Below are 23,220 nucleotides of genomic sequence, written 5' to 3'. Positions count from 1 at the left end.
ACCCCAAAACACCTTGAGAATGCTGCTAAGATATTGCTTTTCTTCAATATATTATCTTTAGTGTATAATAATTTAATCACTTGACTAGTTTGTAACTTTTACCTTTATAAATCTGTACATATTTTGTGTTTGCACACTTCAGCTATTGTATATCGCTGTCTGTTTTGTGAGTATTGCTTGTATCTCCTAATTGTTTTATACTTTATGTACTGTTTTATATTTTATATACTTTTATATTGTGGAGCTTTTCTCCCTGGGCCTCCACTGAAAATGGGTTCTTTTGGCCCACTGGACTTTCCCAGTAAACAAATGCCAATAAATAAATAAATAAATGTTTTTATGCTTTTACTTTATTGTTTACACACTTTATAAATATGGTTTTAAACATTTTGATGTCTATTATAATGTGTTATTTCTCTTTTTATTTATTATTTTTTTACTGGAATACTGATTGAAGTATTGCTTAATTATTTAATTACTTGAATTAGCATAAAAGAGTGTTTTAAGTTTTATGAGTCTATGCCCGAAGAAGCAGCTTTCTCTGAAAGTTTTTACTTGCAAAAAACAGTTGCAGTCAATCGTGGTTATAGAGCATTTTGTTTTTGGTTTGGTTTTGCTTTGTATTAAGTGTTACTGGATTCATACCCTAGGTATTTTTATTTTTTGTAATGATGGAAATCAGTAGCTTCCCACAAAGGGATGCATACATCTTCTGCTAGCACAGATGTATCTGTGACACACCTGATGTTCTTTTTATGGATCACTACTGCAGAAATCTGAGCTATATGTGTTATGTTCTGCTGAGGATATAATAGATGGCCAGCTTACAAAGCTCCAGGGTACCTTTCTTATGCCCAAACCATTCATCAGCTCAAGCTGAGCTGACTATAATTCAGATTTAGGGTACCATGTCCTTCACAGTTTTCCTGACACTAACCACATTACTCTGTGGGCTTTCGAGGATCAACAGTCAGCTAACACTGTTCCATTGCTGGGCAGATAAGTTCCCTTCAAGGAAAAAATTCTACTTTACTTTTTATGACATAAACTGTACTTTTTCTGTAAAATGATAAATTCAGAGCTGGGAAAAAAGTGTTTCTGTTGACTGTCACATGGCTTTTAATTATTTTTAAACTTGAGCATCACTTTTTTAATTTTTACAGTAAAAAGAAGTCAAAACTTATTTTAATCTACTTTTTTAGCGGGAAGTTTGTTTTATTTCATTTTGGGGACTGGGGTAAGTGTTTGAAGTGCTTTTTGCTATGTTTTTTATGCAGAAAAGTTACTTTTTTACTTATATGTAAGTAGCAGTATTTATTAGACTTCCCTCCTCCCTGACAAACCCTAAATTCATCAAGGTTCCCTTCCTTTTTTTTTTAGCGGTCCAGTGATAGCCTACTGCAGACTGTAAGGTGTTCATATTTTTCCTTATTTAAACAGTTTACTTTTCTTTGTAGAGTATTTTTCAAGGTGTCAGGAATTTCTCACTTGAGCAATGGATCTCCTTCACAGCCTGAGATTCCAGGAGAATATACAGATGTTTTGTCTGACTAATTCTAATATATTTTTTTTCCTGTGATATCTCTGAGATGGGTCCCCTTTAGAAGATCAACTTTTCAGAAAGTCGAACTTCACATAGTCGAGACCATATGATCGACTTTCAGAAAAGTCAAAGCTTTTGTATGGAGATTGGGAAATTTACCCTTTTCCCCAGAGTAGTGTGATCTCAGAGTTGGTATATTTAATATGCAGGGGGTATGGGGTGCAGGGACTTGCCACCCCTGCAGAAACATTGGCTTTTGTGTCATTTGAATTTTTAGAAAGTCGACTATATGATCTCAGCCATATGAAGTTTGACTTTCTGAAAAGTCGATCTTCTGACATAGATCCCTCTGGGACATACAAGTTCTAACAGATTTTCCTCCATAGAAAAAAAAAGTAGTGTTGTATCTTGATGTATTCCAGAGTTTTTCTACTTGCTGTCTTCTCTAGATAATTCCAAAAATTCTTTGTCTCATGGCATCTTTGATTCTCATGATGCCTTTTGCTATACTCCACTTAATAAATCTCTGTTGGTACCTGTAGTCTTTATGGCCCCAACATATACATTCCTGGACTTTTCAGTTTCGAGTATTTGGGGTTTGTGAATAGGAAGATTTTCTTGCTAAAGGCACCACATTTTTCAAAATCCAGGTCTCCCATTCTCCCTTCCAGCTTCAACACAGCTGGTCACTACAGACACTTCATAATTAGCTTAGAGGGTAGTGTTTATGGAAATACAAGTCCAAGATCTTTAGAACAGAAAAGATAGACCAAATCATATAAAATAAAACAGATATTGGCACTTATAAATGTTTTCAATGCTGTAATTCCTTTTTGGTTTCTGGGACCTTTGCAAGTGTTTAAAGACAACACAAAAAAGCAAGGAGAAATAAAGAAGTTATGTACCTACCATAACGTTCCATGTTAGTTGTCTCCTCTCGCCTTATTTCTTGCTGGTTGGGTTCGGAGCCAATCTTCGGCTCCAACTCGGCCATCTTCTAAAGCTCGAGAGCTACATACTGGCTCGAGGCCTCCCCATATCCCATGATGCCTGGCGCTAGAAACCCAGATCTCGTTTGGTAAGACTAACAGCAGACAAAATAATGAAGGAATCCTATCCTATCATACATAAGCCCAACTATAGAGACTACTACGTAGAATGGGATAGCCAGAGAAGACTCAGCCAGTGTAAATCCATAAAGAAACTCTTCTCGGTCTAGTAGGATAGGGGGATGGAGGGTGGGACACAAGAAAGAAGGCTAGAGGAGACCACTAACATGGAACATTATGGTAGGTACATAACTTCTTTATGTTAAGTTGTCTATCTCGCCTTCATTCTTCCTGTTTGGGACAGCGTCCCTAGCACCTAATGTCCTGGGTGGCTCAGTGGAACAGACTCTTCAGAACAGTGGAACCAAAATCAGCTCTGCTCCTGGAAATCACGTCCAACTTATAATGTGAGATGAAAGTATGAGGATTTGCCCATGTGGCCGCTGCACAAATAGATTCTATGGGCAACCTAGCTTGAAACACAACAGAAGTGGCTAATGCTCTGGTGGAGTGGCCTTTAGGTTTAACAGGCAATTCTTTATTCCTCAGCTGATAGATAAAGGTTATGATAAAAGTCAGCCACCTAGATAAAGTTACTTTTGATACTGGTAGGCCTTGTTTGCCCTCTGCATAAGAGAGGAAAAGCTGATCTGATTTTCTGAAGTCCTTAGTCCTATGCAAATAAAAGTGCAGTTGCCTGTGAACATCTAATTGATGTAACTTATATTCTCCCCTGTTGGAATGATTGGGAAAAAATACAGGAAGGTCAATGGACTGGTTCAAGTTATTCTCAGAAGAGACCTTAGGAAGGAAGGAAGGATTAGTCCTAAAAGCAACCCTGTCTTTGTGGAACACTAGGTACAGGGGACAGATACAAAGAACCTGCAGTTCAGAAACTCTTCTCGCTGAAGTAATTGCTACTAGAAAAAGTGTTTCCCAAGATAAAAACTTCAAAGAACAGGAAGCTGCAGGTTTGAAGGGGGGCAAAATTAGAGAGGCTAGAATCAAATTCAGATCCCACGGGGGTGGAGGATCTCTAAATGGGGGCCTGAGCAGAGTGGTTCCTCTGAGGAAGGCCTTACAAAGCTTATGAGACATTATACTACTTTCTGAAAGGCCAATGTGAAAATTTGAAATTGTGGCTAACAGCACTCTAATTGTAGCGGAAGCGGACCCAGTATGAAAGAGCTCCGCAAGAAATTCCAGGATGTGGTGAACAGGAGCTGAAAAGGGGTCTATATTCTTAGCCTCTGCCCAGGAAGAAAAACGTTTCCACTTACTAGCGTAAGTTTTTCTAGTGGTAGACTTGTGCGATGATAAAATGATTTCACGCGCCGATTGGGGAGATATCATGAAGATTGGCTAGGGTTGGAAGTGGAGCAACCAAGCCGTGAGCTTGAGAGATTGTAGGGAATGATGCAGCCCACCCGATTGATGGATCAGGAGGTCTGGAGCTGGGTCCAGGGTCCAAGGCTGCTCGATGAGATAATGATGAAGGAACGGAAACCATATTTGTCGAGGCCAGTACGGAGCAATGAGGATCATTCTGCAACCCAGTATGGTAGCTTTCTGTATCAGCTTGGGAATTAGAGGAAAAGGAGGGAATGCATACAGAAGTCCCTGAGGCCAATCGTGGACTAGAGCGTCTCTGGGGGAATGCTCTGGGTGTGGTAGGAGAGAGAAGAAGTTGCTACACTTGCTGTTGAAGGAGGTGGCAAAGAGGTTGCAGCAAGGTTGCCCCCATTTGCGGAAGATTTGGTCCGCTACTACTTGATTCAGAGACCACTCGTGAGGCATGAGAATAGCTCTGCTCAGCCTGTCTGCTATGACGTTGGATTTCCCAGGGATATGCATTGCGGTCAGAAACCGTTGGGAAGAGATCACCCACTGCCAGAGTCTGAGTGCTTCTCGACATAGGGAGTAGGACCTGGTTCCGCCCTGCTTGTTGATGTACCACACAACTGACATATTGTCCGTTTGAATTGCAATTGTCCCGGTAGGAAGAGATTCCTGAAGAGCTTGCAATGCTAAAAGCATGGCCCTCATCTCCAAGACGTTTATGTGCAGATGGTACTCTTGAGGTTGCCAGGTACCCTGGACTGTTCTGCCCTGATAATGCCCCCCCCCCACCCGATCAGGGAGGCATCTGTGGTCACCGTAGCAACTGGAGGGGGAAGTACAAATGGTCTGCCCAGGGGCACTGATGAGGAGACCATCCACCACGCAAGGTGCTTTTTGCATGTTTCTGTGATGATAATTATGTGAGACATGGGAAGCTGCTGGAAGGACCATTTGGTGAATAGAAGCCATTGGGGATCCTCATGTGAAAACATGCCAGAGGGACGAGTATGATTGCTGCTGCCATGAGACCCAGGGTTTGGAGGACAAATCTGGCTTGAATTCTCTTGCATTGTAACAAGACCTGGACATGCCGCCGAATGACTAACACCCTGTCTGGTGGAAGGCTGGCTGACCTGTCTTTTGTATTTAAGTTTGCGCCTATAAAGATGATAGACTGACAAGGCGACAAAGCAGATTTTTCAAAATTTATAGTGATACCTAGTCTGGAGCACGTCTGAATAGTATAGTCTCTGGCTTGCAGAAGGTGATGCCTGGTGGTAGCAGTGAGGAGCCAGTCATCTAGATACGGAAACACCTGGAATCCTTGCCATCTCAGGTGAGCGTTAACTATTGCCATATATTTGGTGAACACCCTGGGGGCTGTGGCAAGACCAAAGGGCAGAGCTCTGAACTGATAATGGCTGGCTCCCAGCCGGAAGCGCAGGAATCTTCTGGAATGCCTGTCTATTTTGATGTGGTAGTACGCATCCTGAAGATCTATGGAGCACATCCAATTGTCCTGACCCAGGAAGGGTAAAATGGACTGTAGCATGACCATCCGAAACTTCGTTCTTTGTACAGACCTGTTTAGTCTGCAGAAATCCAAAATGGGTCACCAGTCCCCTGTCTTTTTTGGTACCAAAAAGAACCTTGAGTAAATTCTGGATGCTTGCTGGTCTGCTGGGACTTGCTGGATGGCCCTTTTTCTTAGCAGTTTTGAAACTTTCTGAACTGCTTGATCCCTTAGATTGGGTGGAACATCTGGAAGGGACTTGTTCGACAAGAAAGGAGCGTGAACAAAGGGAATTCTGTAGCCTCCGGATATAACAGACTGTACCCATTTGTCTTATGTTATGTCTTGCCAGGCTCTTGGGTACAGCGATAATCTTCCCCTGACTGCCTCCAGAGGTGAGCAGCCGGGCAACCCTTCAGGGATGCTGGAAGGGCTTGTCAGAGAAAGATTCTCTGCTGCCCTGGATTTGTGGACCCCCTCTGCCACGAGGGCGGCGTCTGTTATTGTTCCCTCCTCTGCCCCTGGAGGGAAACTCACCACGTGTGTCCGGCAAGGCTGCCTGGGATTTCCGGAACCACATCTTTCCACTCTTCTGACCCTTGGGATATGGTCTGGAAGGAGTGGAAAAATGGACTCCTACGGCAGAGAGAGTCTTGCCTTCCTGCTCACACCTGGTAAGGGTATCCTTCACCTGTGATCCAAAGAGAGAGGAACCATCAAAAGGGGTTTTGGTGAAAGACGCTCCGAAAGGTTCCGCAAAGTTACATAGCCGCATCCAAGAATGCCTCCTTAGGGCCACGCCTGTGCCTGCGGCTCTACTCGCCCCATCGGCTGCATACGAAATGAGCCTCATGGAGGAGTTTACCACTGAATTAAGAGTCGCCAGCTGGGAAGCTGCCTTAGCCTGGGCCCCCTCAGCTGATGGATCTTGGAGGGTATCTCCAAGCTCTTTCAGGAGATCCCTCTGAAGACGGGTAAAGTGGCACAGGTAATTCAGGGACCGCATAGAAAAGGTCGCTGAAGAGAACATCCTCTTCCTATATCTGTCCATTGTCCTGGACTCCTTGCTAGGGGGATGGACAGATGAAGAAGTTTCAGCCAACTCCTTCTTTGTGGCCGCCGCTACCACCATGGTATCAACGGGGACACCTTTGGTCAAGAACTGTTTGTCCTGCGGTGCAGTAATGAATTTGGTAGGTCTTCTAGGGGTCGGTTCCACTGTGTCTGGAACCGTCCAGGCCTTCTGAGCCACCACAGACATCAGTCGGTCGAAAGTCGGAGACACCCAGGAGGTGGAAGGTCGGGATCCAAACGCGTCCAGGAATACCGACTCATCCTCGGAAGGGCTTAGGGCAGTCCAGTTCCCCCTCTGCTTAAGCATCTCAGGGATGTCTGAGAAGGAGACATCTTCAGAGGGGGATCTTGGGGACACTTCAGACTCCTCTAAGTCGGTATCTGATGTGACAGACTCGGGGGAGTCAACATGCTTCCTCTTGCATTTCCTCTTGCGAGGTGGCTCCTCTGAATGGTCAGGGGAGGCCTTGGAAGAGGAGGATACACCTAAAGGGGTGTCCTGGAGCACTGGATCCCCACGCTTGGGGTCTGGAAGAGGGGCAGAGGCTGACGCAGGTACCCTAGGGAGAGGAGCAGATGGGGTCGACCGTGGGACTGACTCGTTGGCCAGTACACTCCTCATCACCTCGAAGGCATCCCTGCCCGGACGCAGAGATGGCTCCGGTTCCAAAGAAACCAGAACCCCTCCCCGTACCGAGAGGGATGGCTCCGAGGCAGATGTGGGAGCCGAGCTCACCTGAGCCGAAGCGCCGAGGGGGAGAGTGGGGTCGTACAAGGGTTCGATGCCAGTCGCCCCCTCGGAGCCGACGAGGGAGTCTAGGTGCCCAGATCCCTCCTGGGACAGTACCATGGAAGAGATCGGAGCCGACGAACCGAAGGAGAAGGTATTGGAGCCGACGGTTCCACGACTCGAACCCCAATGAACTCCGGCTCCAAGCTCATAGGATGAGTCGGAGGAGGAATATCTACAGCTGTGGACAGAGCTGACACCTGATGAGAGGGGCTGGAAAACATTTTGGCTAGGGCCTGCGATTTTAACAGCCTACTGACCACTCTTTCCAAGTCATGGTCCGAAAGTCTTGAGGACCAAGAAGAGTGGGATGAGTGATGACTGTGTTCCGACTGGAGCAGAGGCGACTTCTGAGTCGAACATATCGACTCCAGAGAAGGAGACCTGGACCTTTTTCGACTCTCAGACAGCTCCGAAGAACGTGTCAGAGCCGACTGGGAGGGATGAACATCGGTTCCAGCCAGAGCTGAGATGGATGGTATGGCTTCACCCAACAATGGCTCCGAACTGGGAGCCGAAGGTTTAGGTGGCCTAGAAGATTTCATGGGCTGAGCCTTCGCCGGTGAATCTTGGGGTTTAAGCAGACCCCTCAAGATCAATTTGTTTTTGCGCTCCTGCAGGACTCTTGGACTGAACGCATGGCAAATCGAGCAAGAGTCCTGCAGGTGCACGGCGCCCAGACAATAAACACAAGAAGTGTGACCATCTGTCAGAGACATCTTCTGACAGCATGAGTCACACTTCTTGAATCCGGATGGCTTAGGATCCTTGGACATCCTGAAAGAAGAAAAACCAAGGAAAAAACACACACACCAAAGGGTTAAGGTAACTAACCACAATAAAACTACACTACAGTTACCGGAACCAACTACACTACAACAACTATAATTAACTATAGCTAAACTAACTAACAGTAATAAAGGAATTCTTTTTTTTTTTTTAAGGGAGATAGGGAGAACAAAGGTTATCCTCCAACTTAAATGGAAACCTTTTAGAGGTAAGGTTATCCTCTAACTTAAACGGAAAACCTTAAGAGGAAAGAGAAAAGGGGGAGGGTAAACTCTCTAAATAAAAACGAGTTTCTGAGGGGAAAAGACAAGGATTCAGACACGAAAACAACTACAATACCAAGGATATATCTAAACGAGAATTTCTATTCTAAAACTAACTAGTTTTATGACAGAAAAGACACAATATAAAAGTTTTATACGACCTGATCCAGTAGAGCAACCTCGCAGCAAAAGCGGCAAACGAGATCTGGGTTTCTAGCGCCAGGCATCATGGGATATGGGGAGGCCTCGAGTCAGTATGTAGCTCTCGAGCTTTAGAAGATGGCCGAGTCAGAGCCGATCTTCCCAACCAGCAAGAATGAAGGCGAGATAGACAACTTAACATCAATTATTACCCTCTATGCAGTCTAGCCATGGTAGCCTGGGATATAGGTTTTTAGCGCACACTCACTCTACAGGCATCCTACATTCCATCAGAGCAGAACTGTGTGGCAGACAAGCTGAGCAGGACTAGGACAGACCCTCAGTGAGAAAATTTGTTTCACTGGGCTTCAAAGACTGATCCTACAGTGGGGGCACCCCAAATGTATATTTTTGCTTTCACTCTGAACTTTCTGTTGGCAAAACTCTGCTCCAGGTCCCTGCCTTTGGAGGCCTGGAAAATGGGTGATTTTTCATTTTTTTGGACAGGAATTTTCCTATATGCTTTTCCACCCTTTCCACTGTTATCCAGGGCCATTCTAAAGGTTCAGAATGACCCTCCAAAGATCTTTGTGGTAATTCCTTACTGACCCAGGCAACAGTGGTTCTCCCTACTTTTCATGATCTTTTGTGCATACTTCTACACAGCAGTGTAAGTTGGTCTGCTTTTCCAGGTCTAGGACAGGCTTTGCTAGAACTGCCCTCCTGGAGCTCCTGAACCCTCATCTTTCCTCCTCCCAGTCTTGTTAATTACCCATGTAGCTTTGGCTACTGCAGTAGTGATCTATATGAAGAACATAGTACAGTTGTGTAAGTAAACTTACCATAACAGTAGATGTTTTGATGATCACTGCTGCAGTAGCCACTTCCTGCCTTCATCCCCTTATTTTTATTTTTGTTTTTTTGTTTTTTTTTTTATGCCAGGTGTGAACATTTAGTATTATTTTCATACTGTTGTCCTTCTGAGGGCTTTAGCCTCACACTTTCTCTGTTGGAATGAAAGCTCTGAAGGGCTTGGTGCCCAAACCCTTTTAATGAGCTCAGCTTATACTGACTAATGGTTTAGGTGCTTGGAAGGTGCCCTGAAGGTGCGGATGCTGACTGTCTGTGATATCCTTAGTAGGATATAACCCATAGCTTAGACTACTACAGCAGTAGTTATTTGAACATGCACTGTTATGGTAAGTGTACTTATACAGCTGTACTTTTAGAAGGGTGTTTCAGTCTTTGCACAGCTTGATTCTTTTCTACTGCTCGCACTATTCAAATGTCAATCCCACGTTACAACATTTCAAAATTCCTTCATTTGATGCCCAAGTCCTTTACACCTTCTGAAATATTCCTTAGGTTGCCAAATCACCAGCCAGGCCCATCGTGGCAGTATCTTTACTGCCTGGGGGAGAAGTTTAGTTAAAAATTGCCATAAGTAGTAGTGCTTCAGCCAGTGTTGGATTATAATGGGACAATTCAGGTGGCCAGCTAGTGTCCACAGCTCCAGGGAGGCTCATGGCCAGCTAACAATATAATATGTTAAAATATAAAATCTATGTTTTTTTTTTTTTGTAAATGAATGAGGAGTGCTGACTCTAAATAAGGGGTGATGGTAGCTCTGGGTGAAAACAACTTGTCTTCTTGTTGTTTTCTTAATTGTATTAAATTTTGGTTTTACAGGAATATTATGTAGTTGTATAAAATGCTTTGGATTATGTATTCTTTGGCAACTGTTTGTGTGATGCAAAGTGAAAATGAAACTGGCCTTAATTTCACAGAATGTCATCAACTTTGCCTCATATTTGTGGGCATGCGCCTTATAAAATTTGTGATTTTATTGTAAGTAATTGAAGATTGCAGTCATTAAATGGAGTGGGGGCAGCTGTGGGTGAAAGCAGCTTACATTCTTATCATGCTAAGTTTAAAGTCTGGCCTTGCAATACTAGTGTTCATTTGTATGATATAAGTTTGAATATTTAATATCTGACTACTGTTTATTTGAAGCAAAGTTGAAGCTTCCCTTGATTTCACAAAATGTCCACCACTTTCCATCATATTTTTGGTCTACCAAGTTACTGAGGATTGCAGTCACTAAATGAGGTGGGGTGGCTGTAAATGAAAGCAACTAACCCTCTTGCCATTTACTCATTTTAATATTTGGTTTTATAGGGCTAGTGTACATTTGTATGAAATACATTGTAATATTTATCATCTGGCATCTGTGTGTGAAACTAAACTGACACTATCCATGAATCTACAGAATGTCCCTGACTTTGGCTCATATTTAGATCTGTGCCTAATAAACTTTGCACTGTTCTGGCAAATTATTGAAGATTACAGTCCCTAAATAAAGTGTGGAGGGTGCAGATGAAAGCAACTTACTCTCTTGTCATTTGTTCAGTTTAAAGTCTGGATTTACAGGTCTACTGTGCATTTGTATGGAATAAGTTGGCATATTTATTCTCTGGCTGCTGCTGTCTGAAAAATGTTGAAATTGTTCCTAATTTCACATAATGTCCTTCAGTTTCTTTCATATTGTTGGTTTGTTCCTCATAAAATGTGTGGTTTTCTGGCAAACAATTGAGGACTGCAGTCACTAATGACAGAAATGTGACTTCATATCCTACAGAAAATGTATGCTAAAGTGAAAACTGTTATTTTAGCAACTTTCTGTGTATTTAAGAGCAATATTTAAAGTCTGTCCATGATTTGGGCCTCTATTCCTTATTATTTTTGAGCTTTGTTTCTGATTCTATGCTAAGAGGATGAAAGGTATTATTATTATTATTATTATTATTATTATTATTATTATTATGTGATTTGCACACTGCAAAGTGAATGTAATTGTGCAGGGTGACTGTGGGTGGTAGTTGTTTGTTAATAAAGGTAAACTTAACCCTTGGGTCATTTGCTCAGTTGCTCATCTAGTTTTACGGAAGTAAAGTTAATTTATGTGAAATATGTTTAAATACGTGTGGCTACTGTCTATGTGAACAAAATTGAAATTACATAGCTCCAGCTTTCCCTTATTTCACAGAATGCCCCAGATTGCATTATATTCTGTTGAGTGCACAACTTGTTGACCTATATTTTTGGTGTTGGAACTTGTCAAAGGCACTCATTAAGTGCAGGAGTCAATGAAAGGAACAATATTGGCTCCCTATTAAAATGTCATCACTCGAAATGCCAAGGGCCAACATTCAAAAAAAATCCTTTCCCAGCCCACCCCCCTGAAATAAGAGGGCAGGATGTTGACTGCTTCTTCATATCTCCCTTGGCTAGCTATACCAGCTGCTTAAGTTCTTTCTGAACTCAAGTCACTGGTAGAACGGATGGACACATTGTCTCTGAGACACTCAGACACTGACATCTGTCAAAATTTTGTGATCACAATGTTGTTAATCAATGACAAATTCATCAGGTTTCTGTCTGGAAGCTGTTCCAGTTACCTGAGTTGGTGACAATACCATGGAGTCTTTTATATCCACTTGAACTAACTTAAATAATGTCAGTTTCATTCACTTCTCTGACCAAATTATATGTCATTAGTATGATTTTTTCATTATGTTCTTTTTGCACTTGTGCATACCGAAAAGTCAAACATCAGACCTCCCCCAACTAGACTCGGGCCTGTTCCTTTCTCCATGGTGGGGAGTACCATGAACTACCAGGTTGATAGCCATCTGTAGGGGCCATCATTTAGGCTGCCTTGAGGATTGCATGTATCCCTGGCAGCACCCTATCTATGCGAACTTTTGAATGGCCAAGCCTCATCCCTTGGGCATCAGAACAACGTATTCACATCAGTGTAGGGACCCTCGACCCTCCCCACTACTGAGGGCTACCAACAGACAGTTGTTGCTGGACCTAAAGCTTTTCCTCAGGATGCTTGCACAGTGCCACCACACCTCTGAAGAATTGCTCCATATGCATCCCAATCTGCCTTGCCCCTCCAAGGATGGGCACACCCCATGCTGCCTGCCAGCCCTATCAAGCAGCTAGTGCTAAATGAACTCAGGTTGCCTGGGCTGTGGTTAAGGCCTTATTCTGTATGCCACCAGAACTGGCTTCTCATCATTATGAATGCCACTTGTTGTCTTCCCAACCAGTAAGCCATGCTTAATGATACTAACTAGTCAGAACAAATAAATGGTATGGGCAGTATTTCCCTCCCCTCTATGGAAAGGAAAATAAAGCCAGAACCTCTTCTGTTTCTGTCAAGCAACCTGACTGTAATATTTTATGTAAACATAAGGGTGCTAATCCTTGTGATGAGCGGTAATGTTGAGCTGGCAATGGGATATAGACTGAAACATGGCTTCTGCAGCCAATCACAAGTGCATATGCTAGCAGAGTTCCTCATTTGTTTTGCTCATTTATTCATTTTACATTTGTTAACCAGGATAGATTGAGCAAAGCCCACCTTCAAAGAATACTCTGGGAGAAAGTCTCTAATTTTTACAATCATTAGTAAAGTAAAGTAAAAACACACACAGCAGTGCCAGTATAAATGTGAATAAGCAATCTGTATTTCTATATGTTACAGATCAAAGTGTAGATTAAACTTTTTTTAACAACACTTATGGCAGAGAATTAATAGAGGAAAAAGGCTGAAAGGCTTGTGAAAAATTATGGCAGGACTGAAAGTCAAAGAAGCATGGGAGGAGAATAGAGATTAGGAGACAGGAGAGCTGATGTGAAGAGTGTGTAGTGATGAGGTTGAGGTAACAGAGTGATTGTATGATAGGGGAGAGAGGGAAGTAGAACTAAAGAAAAAAAGGATAATAGATTAATAGAGGAGGAAGACTAGTTTAATTTGTTTTGGATAACTGCTAGATGCATTTTCCTGTGCAAGGGGCAGGTCCATTCATTGGTTAGATGATATCTGAGTTTGTTGATTAATGTTTTTTGGTTTGTTTAATTTTTAAAATAAGGGTGAACTGTCTAATTATTGACCTGTTTGTTAAAAATAAGACTGTACTCCTCCCTCATTCTTCTTGACTCAGAAAAGCAAGGGAGCTTTAATGGTGGATGCATTGAGGAAGTCATGTTAGAGAAGATTCCTGTTTGTTTACTGTTTCCTCAGATTATGTAACTCTTAACATTCAGAGAAAAAAAAAACACCAGTCTCAGTGTCATTTCTATCATGGCTAAGGAAGCCACTCCATGGCTTGACAGTATCCTGCTCTACTTCTGGAAGTGTCTGTTTCTTTAGAGCCTTTGCTCTCCGTTATAGAGGTGTTTGAAACTAAAGTATTCCATATGACAGACTTATTTTGTCGGGTAGAAGAGTGTTTATGTTTGGCAGAGTTATTTAGTCTGAAGGTCATCCTAACTTGTCTTGAACACATGCTGTAACATGACATTTAGTTATTCCATACTCAATGTCCATGTTTTTGTTGTTTTGAGACATTACAGTCATGTGGAAGGTAGAACTGTAACCTAGCATTAGCCTGTCAAGCAGTTCCTTAAAGTTCTGCATGTGTGTCTACCACCGAAGAACCTTTCCCTTAAACTTGAAATTCATGATTGATGGGCTCATCCATCCTCCTTTTAAGATGACTGGTTTGGCAGCTTTGAAGGGTGTATTTTGTAAAAAGTGTTTATTAGTATCCACTACTCCTGTCCATGGAATACAGGAGCTCCAGGCCCAGATTTACAAAGAACAGTATTTGGTGTTTCACAAGATCTAGTGCCCTTTAGCACTAATCCAAGTTTCCTTGTAAAAATGACCTCAAAATTGTCTTTAAACCAGTTTTGTCACAACAGATTCCAGAGGATATGTCTTTCAACTGTACGATTTTTGTTGGTATTTCTCAATTTTATGTTCAAATTTATCCCCCCTTTTCCATTTCACATTTTTGTCTCCATTAATTTGATTTTGAAATGTGACACATTTAATTATTTTCAAACCTCCATTTTTTTTAAATTAAAATAGTACCTTAGGCATTTTACAGTATACAACACTGCAGACTGCAGCAAACTGAGTTCAGAAAGCGTTTGAATTATAATTCTTAATGAAGCATAGAGTGTCAGAAAGGCATCTGCTGCTGAATCTACTTTTTCTGGTTACCTGAATTTTCCCATTGTTGTGATGACAGCTTTCCAGTCCAAAGTGAGATTGTAGAGTTGCATGTTTTTTTTTTTATTAAAAGCTGACTACTTCTGGGGACTCTTTTATAAAGGTCAATAACCATGTTGATAATATGCCCGTAAGAGTCGACTCAGTGGTCAGGGATCTGGGTACGCACATAGATAGTAGCCTTACATTCGACCAATGCATGGCCACAGTAATGAGTAAATCATTTTATGCTGCGCAACTTATAAGGGCATGGTATCTAGGTCCAAAGAGGTCATTATCCCACTATACTATGCCCTAATCAGACCAGTCATAGAGTACAATGCTCCCATTGGTATGTGCCTGATCAGGCATATGCAGCAACTAGAGAAACTTCAAATCTTCCTTACAAAAAGAATGCAAGGAGTAACAAACTTGCATTATGCAGAATGCCTTAAAGCCCTTTCCCTGCACTCAGTTTCCTATAGATTGCTGAGGGTGATCTGTGCTTGGCTTACAAGGCATCCACAAACACCACACTTATGAATATCTCCTAAATATTCTTAAGTCAAAGACTACCAGTAATACAAGGGCTAGGGACCCAAATTTTGTCTGTGGCTTAAACAGAACATGCTGGAGAGACAGTTCTAGAAACTGCCCCTCCCATGGAACAGGCTTCCCATCCATGTGAACCTGAGTTCATCAATTACCCAGTTTATGTGTAACCTAGACCAATGGATGGGGAATAGGAAATTTACACTGGGCCAGGCACCCTTGTCCCTTATGGACAGAGGTAGCTTATAAATGCCTGTCTGTCAGTGTCCTATTTGGACATCATTATTCTTTTGGGAAAACTTGGCTAGACTTAGAAAGGCCCCCTGGATAATTAGTCTAGTAATTTATGAATAAGAATAAAGCTGCAACTGTATTTCTAAAGGGTAATCTAAGGACTCATGCACTGAGAGGAATAGCTGAACAGATAATTTCCTGTGAAATTTGACTGGACCCTGGAGAAAAAACAAGCTGCTACTCTCCATGAAGATAAAACACCCCATCCCCATGTAAAATGGAAAAATAGGGTTGACGATAAGAATGGCTCTGTAAGATAACAGGGTTTGCAAAGTACCCTGTCTACTGAGTCCCTAGCCTGTACTTTTGCAATATTTATTTGTTTTGTTTTTCTGAGCCAAGATGTATATTCAAAATGTAACATTTTTTCTGATAGTTTCCAAGTAATCAGCACATATTTGTTAATTAGGATGGCCTGACTGGGCAAACAACCCCTTTCAGCAGATTAAGTGCAATGATAAACGACTAGTACTTGGTATAACTTGTACTTAAAACTGATATAATTCAAGATGCAAAAGTAGAAGGTAGTAAGATAAGTGGGGTAAATGTGGTAAGGCCTTAGGGATCCATCAGTATGTAATTAGTATAGTGTGCATAAGGAAGACTTGACTGCCCCTCCTTCAGTAACACTGTACAGGTAAAGCTCTCCTGTGGTCTTACATGCAGGCTGTGCTACCATGTCTTGCACCACCAGAAGACAAATTGTTACTGAAAGCTAGAATGGGAACCATTCACTTACCACTTCTGCCTCCTGTGGTGTAGACCTTTTAGCCACCATTAAATAGGGGTCAGCCATGTCCTCTTCAGCTGTTCCAGCATCTAAGGTGGGCATGAGAGAGCCATCTTGAAGTTATATCAGTTGTAATGGGGATACTGAGACCTCTTGATGGGACGGATATTCCTTCTCCAAGTCAGTCACTGAAGATACCTGCAAAAAATAAATAAATTACACATTGAACATTCTTCATCTGAAGACATGGTATCTATAAGAAAATATGATTTTCTTAACTTAGCCAAAAAATGTACAGACAGTCAGACCTGGTACATAGAATTTATTACTTGTAAATCAGGACAGTCAGAATATTCTTGAGGAAGACATGCCATATGATTCTGACATAGACAGAAATAAGGCTTCATTTCCTGCAAATTCTCAAACCCAGAACTCTGTTGCTGAGGAAAGCTGGCCCACACAACCTTCTTTAAGGAATTTTCTTTTTCTCAGATTATTTCCAGGATGAATGAAGTATTTTTATGGGAAGAAATGGATGTTCCCTCTGAACCTGAGGAGATTTTATGATACGTTTAAGTAAATATGCCTCATTCTATGTCTATTCCTCCTCTAGTGCCAGCCGTAGAGGATGTATATAATGCTGCCTGTAACAATCCATATTCACAACCTTCAAGTCCCCAAAAAAGCAGATAGGCTTTATAAAGTTTCTTAAACAAGCAAGCACTTATTTTCTCACTTTAGGTTAGACCCTGTAGCAGTAGCAACATCCACAGCAGGAAGGTACAGGCTCCTGCTATCACCTGACCCTTCCCCACCGAACAAGTAGAGGAAGATTTTGGACAGATTTGGCAAGAGAATTTCGTCTTCTTCATCCACTTTAATATATAGAATTCTTAACTATCAGTCCCATATGTGCCAGTTTGTGCATTTTTGTGTAGACAGTTTGAGAGACCTAACTACCACTCTTCCCCTGAATGTAGTACCTATCTCAATTATGTTGTTTCCAACATTCCCAAGTATCTAAGCCTGCCTTAAGGAGTATGTATGATTGTGTAGATAATGTGTCTAGGGCCTCTGCTTCTTGCTACTGTTTTGAGGTGGTACAACTGGGTATGGAATCAAAAGGTTTCTGATGAGGTAAAATCTAAAATGTTGGATTTAGATTTATATAATGAGGTTTTATTTGACTCATCTGCTGCTCAGCTCCTCAAACAATTTGATTAGAGAGGAAAATCAATTCTGAAGTTTCTCAGTTTTTTCAGCCCCCCTTAAAAATCTCCCAGATCCTCTCTCACATCTAAGAAACAATGGAAGCAATCCCTGCCTTCTCAGGCCAAACAGAGAAACAAAACTAGATGGCAGGAAGGGAATAGCAAGAATCAAGGATCCTTTCCAAAAAAGGGGCAGTCTAATACTTCAGACTGTCTGTGCCAGCATTCTTTCTCCTCCTGCCCCAGTCTCTCAAAACCTGTTCCAACAGCTGGCTCTCTACATTCTCCTTTGGCAACAGATTGTGATAGACTCATTGGTGTTAATGATAGTTCAGGGGGGATAGAGTTGGCAATGAATACAAAAAACTGCTTTCAGTAGAGTTCCTACCCACCCTCCAAACTAAACAGAATTTTTTCCTCAGGATTATCATCATCACTTACTTACCATAGGAGTCATAGAACCAGTGCCAAAGGTGCAAAGCTTTCTGCTCCAGAATGTCTGGTACCAAAGAATAGTCTTCTTGGAGACCAATTTTAGATCTTTCCCCCTTAAATTCATAGTGTTGACCCTTCAAAGTTTAACTCTCATACCCTAGGGAATCTTTAAGGTAACACTGGACCCAACATTGCCACAACCAAAGGCTACAGGATATATGTGTGTGTGTGTGTGTGTGTGTGTGTGTTTGTGTGTGTGTGTGTGTGTGTGTGTGTCTGTGTGTGTGTGTGTGTGTGTGTGTGTGTGTGTGTGTGTGTGTGTGTGTGTGTGTGTGTGTGTGTGTGTGTGTGTGTGTGTGTGTGTGTGTGTGTGTGTGTGTGTGTGATTATCATTGTCCTCATTACCCTTCAGGTTATCTAGTGTTCCAAGGGTGTTTAGAAAGTGTCTAGCTCTAGTCATAGCTCATTGCAGGCTAAATAGCACTCACATTTTTCCTCACTTACAGGACTTGCGTATCTTTGCAAAGTCTTCTCCTACATGTCAAAAGTCCTTAGCCTGGGTTTCATCTCTTCTGACCACTCTGGGATTCCAGATGGACATTCACACAGGATTGTCTTTATAAGAGTTATTGTAGACTCTCTGCAACAAATGGTATTTTTGATGCAGGAGCAGGTGGATTATCTGGAAACTTTCCTAAATTTCTCAACTCAGACTTCAGCCAGAGAGTTTCTCAGGATTCTGGGGGTTCATAGTAGCTAAGATTGTCATGTTTCTTCTCACCAAGCTACATATGAGAAAGATTCATTGGCATCTAAAAAAAACATATGTTCCCAACATTTGTATCCTCTAGAATTTCAGATTTCAGTCTTGGGCTTTGTAAAAAAAAAACGGAACTGCATTGGTAGGTACTACAAATGCAAACAAATGTAGGTCTTCCCTTTTCTCCACTTTCTACAAGTCAATCTGTAACTTCATACACCTCAGATTTTGTTTGGGAAGGCATTTTCCATGGGGATAAAGGTGCAAAACCTGAGGGATTTTTCAGACAAATCAAAGCACATAAATATAAAAGAGTTGGTGGCTGTGACCCATGCCTTAAAATCCATGTATAGTCCACAGGCCCTGTCCAGGTGTACCCTCTATGCAGAGTGGCTTTGATTGCTTGGGGGAAAGCTCTTCAGCAGTTTCTAACCCACCAAGCATAGCAAAACACAGTGGCAGATGAGCTGAGCAGGACTAGAACAGATCCTTACAAATGGAAATTGAACAAGGTGGTATTCCAGGGCTGGATCCATTTGTAGAGTACACCTCAGTTATATCTGTTTACCTCCAAATTGGCAACTCGACAGAGTCTGTTCCAGGAATCCATGCAAGCAGGCCTGGAAAACAGATGCTTTTTTATTGCCATGGATGAGAATGTTCCTTTATGCATTTTTACCCTTTCCATTGATATCCAGGGGGAATTCTAAACCTTCAGAATGACTCTCCAAAAGTAATTGTGGTGATCCCCTCTTGGCCCAGACAACATTGGTTCTTTCTTCTTATCAAACTTGTCCAAAGACAGTTACCACGAATTTCCTTACAAACTGGACCTATTCACAAGACGTGGAATTTGACACACCCCAGTTTCAAACATCTTCAACTAACTGCTGGAATGATTCAATTCTAATACCTTTTAGGTAACTGTTTTCAGAGGATGTGCAGCAGGTATTAGAGGAGGCAAGAAAACCTACTTTTGGAATATATTGGCAAGTGGAAGAGATTTTCTAGTTGGTGCCTATCCAATAACCAAGGCCATGTTAGGGATTATGTACCACTGGTGATCAAATATTTGTGAGTCACTAGCCTACCGTCTTTTGTACTCTTCTCAGTGTATCTTGCAGCCATTTCAGCATGTCTGACCATAGATCCTCCACTTTCTTCGATGTTTTTAGTAAATCAGTTTCTGAAAGGAGTGTTGCACCTGAAACCACCATGTAAACAGGTTGCTCCTTCCTGTTGTATGTTGAAAAGTTAACCACATCTCTATTTGAACCTGCATACCATGCAAATTTAAGGTTAATTACATGGAAAACTGTTCTTCTCATTTCTCTGCAAGAAGGGAATCCTGTCTAGTCTTCCATAGAGGTTGGGTATCATTAAGAACAAATCCCTCATCCATATCCAAAGTTGTTTCAGTTTATTTTGAATCAAGCCACCAATCACCTAGTGTTGTATCCTGACCCTCAGAACTAGAGAGAGAGGATTCTGCATACTCTGGATGTGCATAGGCAGCTCAGGTACTATATTGACAGAACCAGTTCTTTAGAAAACCTGATTAGCTGTTTATTTCATGTGTTGAGATAAAGAAAGGACAGACAATTTCAAAACAATGTTTCCAGATGGTTGTCCATGGTTATTGCCTTTTGTTATGCATGCTGTGGTAAACAATTTCCAGGCAGCATCAAGGCTTACTCTACAGGCCTTGTGTCCTTCTTTGGCATATTGGAAAAGGGCGGAGTCTGGACGCATTCTACAGGCAGCTACCTGCTCCTCTGTACATACCTTTACAAGGCATTACAACTGTATTCTTTCTCTAGATCTAAGACTGGCTTTACCAGAACCATTCTTCATGGGTTTATGGATCCATATCCATCCTCCTCCCAGGACTGATAAGGTTTGTTACTCATCCCACAAAGTCTAAACACTACTGCAGTAGTGGCAATGATGAACATAGTACAATTGTGTAAGTTGCACTTAACATTTCAATAGATGTTCAAAGTCCTCACCGCTGCAGTAGCTACACCCCCCCCCCCCCTTGTATGTAGTTATTGCTGGGAAGTAGCTTGGTGGTTCTTTCTTTAGTTCAGAATGAGTACATTACTTCTTAAGTTTTACACAAGAAAGTCCTGAAGATTTTCCCTCTCCAGGACTGAGCAGTCAACAGATAGAGTGGAAGTGCGGGAGAGACCAAGGACTTTTAGAAGCTGACCAGTTGTATCTTGGGCAAGACACAACCAATATATCCTAAAAGCTACTGCAACGGTGATGAACATGATGAACATCTCCTGTTAAGTGCAACTTTCTTCAGACTTCTGTATTACATTTTGTTTTGTGGCCTTGACGCCTTATGTTTTGTTTTACAGCCTTGGTGCCTTCTGGTTTTTGAATGTTAGGTGTCTGCTGTATGCCTTTAAAATGGTCTGTAATCATTCCATAGATTAAGAACAAAATATAGTGAATAATAAATATACAACTTTATTAAATCAACAAAGTAACAAAATCAGGAATTCAGACAAAAGACTTCTTACAATCCTAGTACATTGTCAGAAAATGCCTTCAAATGTTTAGAGACCAATCATTCAAACTGTCATTCACCACTTTATATACCACAGTCATTAAGATAATTAAAAATGCTGCAATTGCTTTGTTAAACAATTAAGCAAAGAAAAGTAAAAGGAATTCATAGCAAATAGCCTCAGACCAAGTTCTTGGTTAAACCCAGTGGGTGTAAAGTATTTCATTTTAAAATCAGTTTTGTTTCATGTTTTAATAAATTATGCTTACCAATGTCTCCCAAATTTTGAGGGCAATGTATAGCATATACAACACACTAAATGACTGATACTGCCTGAATGCTTTGTCAATATGCTAAGTAAGAGAGCTAAGGGGAGAATCCTGAAGTACACCCCTAACATGTTCCATCACTTTAAATGTAAACTTTATCATGTTGCCAATGTACCATTTGTTACGGGTGCAGTCTCATTTTGTATCATAGGTGAGATTCATCCTGGTACAAATGCAAAAATGTCCATGGCTAGTAGTAATCTATACATTTCCAGCAACACTTTGTTACAAATAAAATAGTTGTGTGACCCTTATATGTACCCTTTCTTTGTACCATATTTAGGGATATGAAGTTCCTAATGCAATCATACTTCATAGGTTACTACCATTCTTGTATGACAAGGTAATTTTCATTACGAAGGATAGTTTTCAGCATGGTTTCACATAACAGTGATCGACACTGGGGATGTTGTTTTTTCAGCTTTTACCTACGAGTACTCTCTAGCCGCGGTGGTGCAGCGGTAGCGTTGTCACCTCACAGCAAGAGGTTCTCCCATTCGATTCTCGGCTGGAGCGCCTTCTGTGTGGAGTCTGCATGTCCTCCTCACGGTCGAGTGGCGTTCGAAAGACATGCGTGAATGAGTGTGCCTTCGTTGAAGGTTGGGCATCGAGCTGGCACCTCGACACCGTGAAAATCTACTGCCAATCATTAGCAGACCGGAGTTCCGCTGTGGCGACCCCTAACCGGGAAAAGTCGAAGGAACAACAACAACAACCTACAAGTACTCTCTAGCAGTTAGTGCAGAAGATTAAGGCTCTTAGCTGTTAATGAACTGTTTCCCCATAGCAAAGATATGGGGTTTGATTCTTTCCATCTCCATTTGCCTTCTGATACCTGTGAACAAATTACTTAAGCACACAGTGCTTTCAGATCGCCCCTGAAAAGGGACATTTGTGTCCACTGGGTTTTACCTGGTTTACAAAGTATAACACATACAGGAATTGGGATCTCACAGAAGCACAGTTTAGTATAAATTGCTGAACAACCGACCAACTCTGATGTAGATTATTGCTATGATAGCCTGTCAACAGATTAACAAAATGAGGATTGACCTTGGTGGTAAGAACGCTTCTTCATGTCATATTAACTTAATTCATTAAATGCTGGTGTTATAATTATATGTCTATATGTGTTATAGTTATATATCTATGTCTTATACATATAGTTATATTGTTATATGTCTTTTATTTATGCAGCCTTGTTATATAGTTAAGAGATTTTGTTTGCTGTAACTTAGAAAATACCTATTTTAAAAGGTGAAGGATCAGCAACGGTGTAGGCATTTATTGATAGTGTCTATATATGACCTAATAGCTAAGAATACAGACCTGCATTATTTCCTATATGTATATTTAAATCTTTGAAAATCTTTTGCAGTTACTTGTTTGTGGTAGGTGTGGGGGAATGTGACTGATACTGACATTTCATGTAACCAGATTACCAATGGTAGTTGCAGGCTTCTTCCTTTTAGTTAGGAAGTGAAATAGAAGAAGTTTTTACCACTGTTACCTTTGATCATGCAATGGTGATTTAACTTTTATCAAGAACTTGGCTAATGCACAGGAGTGCATGTGACTGTGTATCTCAAGGGAGTAGAGCGATGTTTACATTTCTGTCAGAAGCACTGTTGCTTTTTGAGTTGATATGAAAAGTTGCAGTGCCTCTATGACACAGAATCATATAAAGCGGATGTCAGAGAATGAATAAGTGATGTATTCATTTCTGCTGTTATATTACACAAAATAGTAACTGCATCTTTGTATGTAGAAGTGAAGTGTTTGATGCTAGACAGGGGTTCAGGGAAGTAAATACTGTGG

The 23,220-nt window shown here is 41.5% G+C and overlaps 1 protein-coding gene across 1 annotated transcript in view; it reads left to right on the top strand.

Annotated features, from left to right (window-relative positions):
- Positions 1-23,220, top strand: part of NFKB1 (nuclear factor kappa B subunit 1) — a 772,892-nt gene that overhangs the window by 327,576 nt on the left and 422,096 nt on the right. The window lies entirely within an intron of this gene.

Source organism: Protopterus annectens, chromosome 2.part0 (genome assembly GCF_019279795.1).
Source record: "Protopterus annectens isolate FY-2018-M chromosome 2.part0, PAN1.0, whole genome shotgun sequence".
Classification (NCBI taxonomy): Eukaryota; Metazoa; Chordata; order Ceratodontiformes; family Protopteridae; genus Protopterus; species Protopterus annectens.
This window is presented reverse-complemented; position numbering and strand designations above follow the sequence as displayed.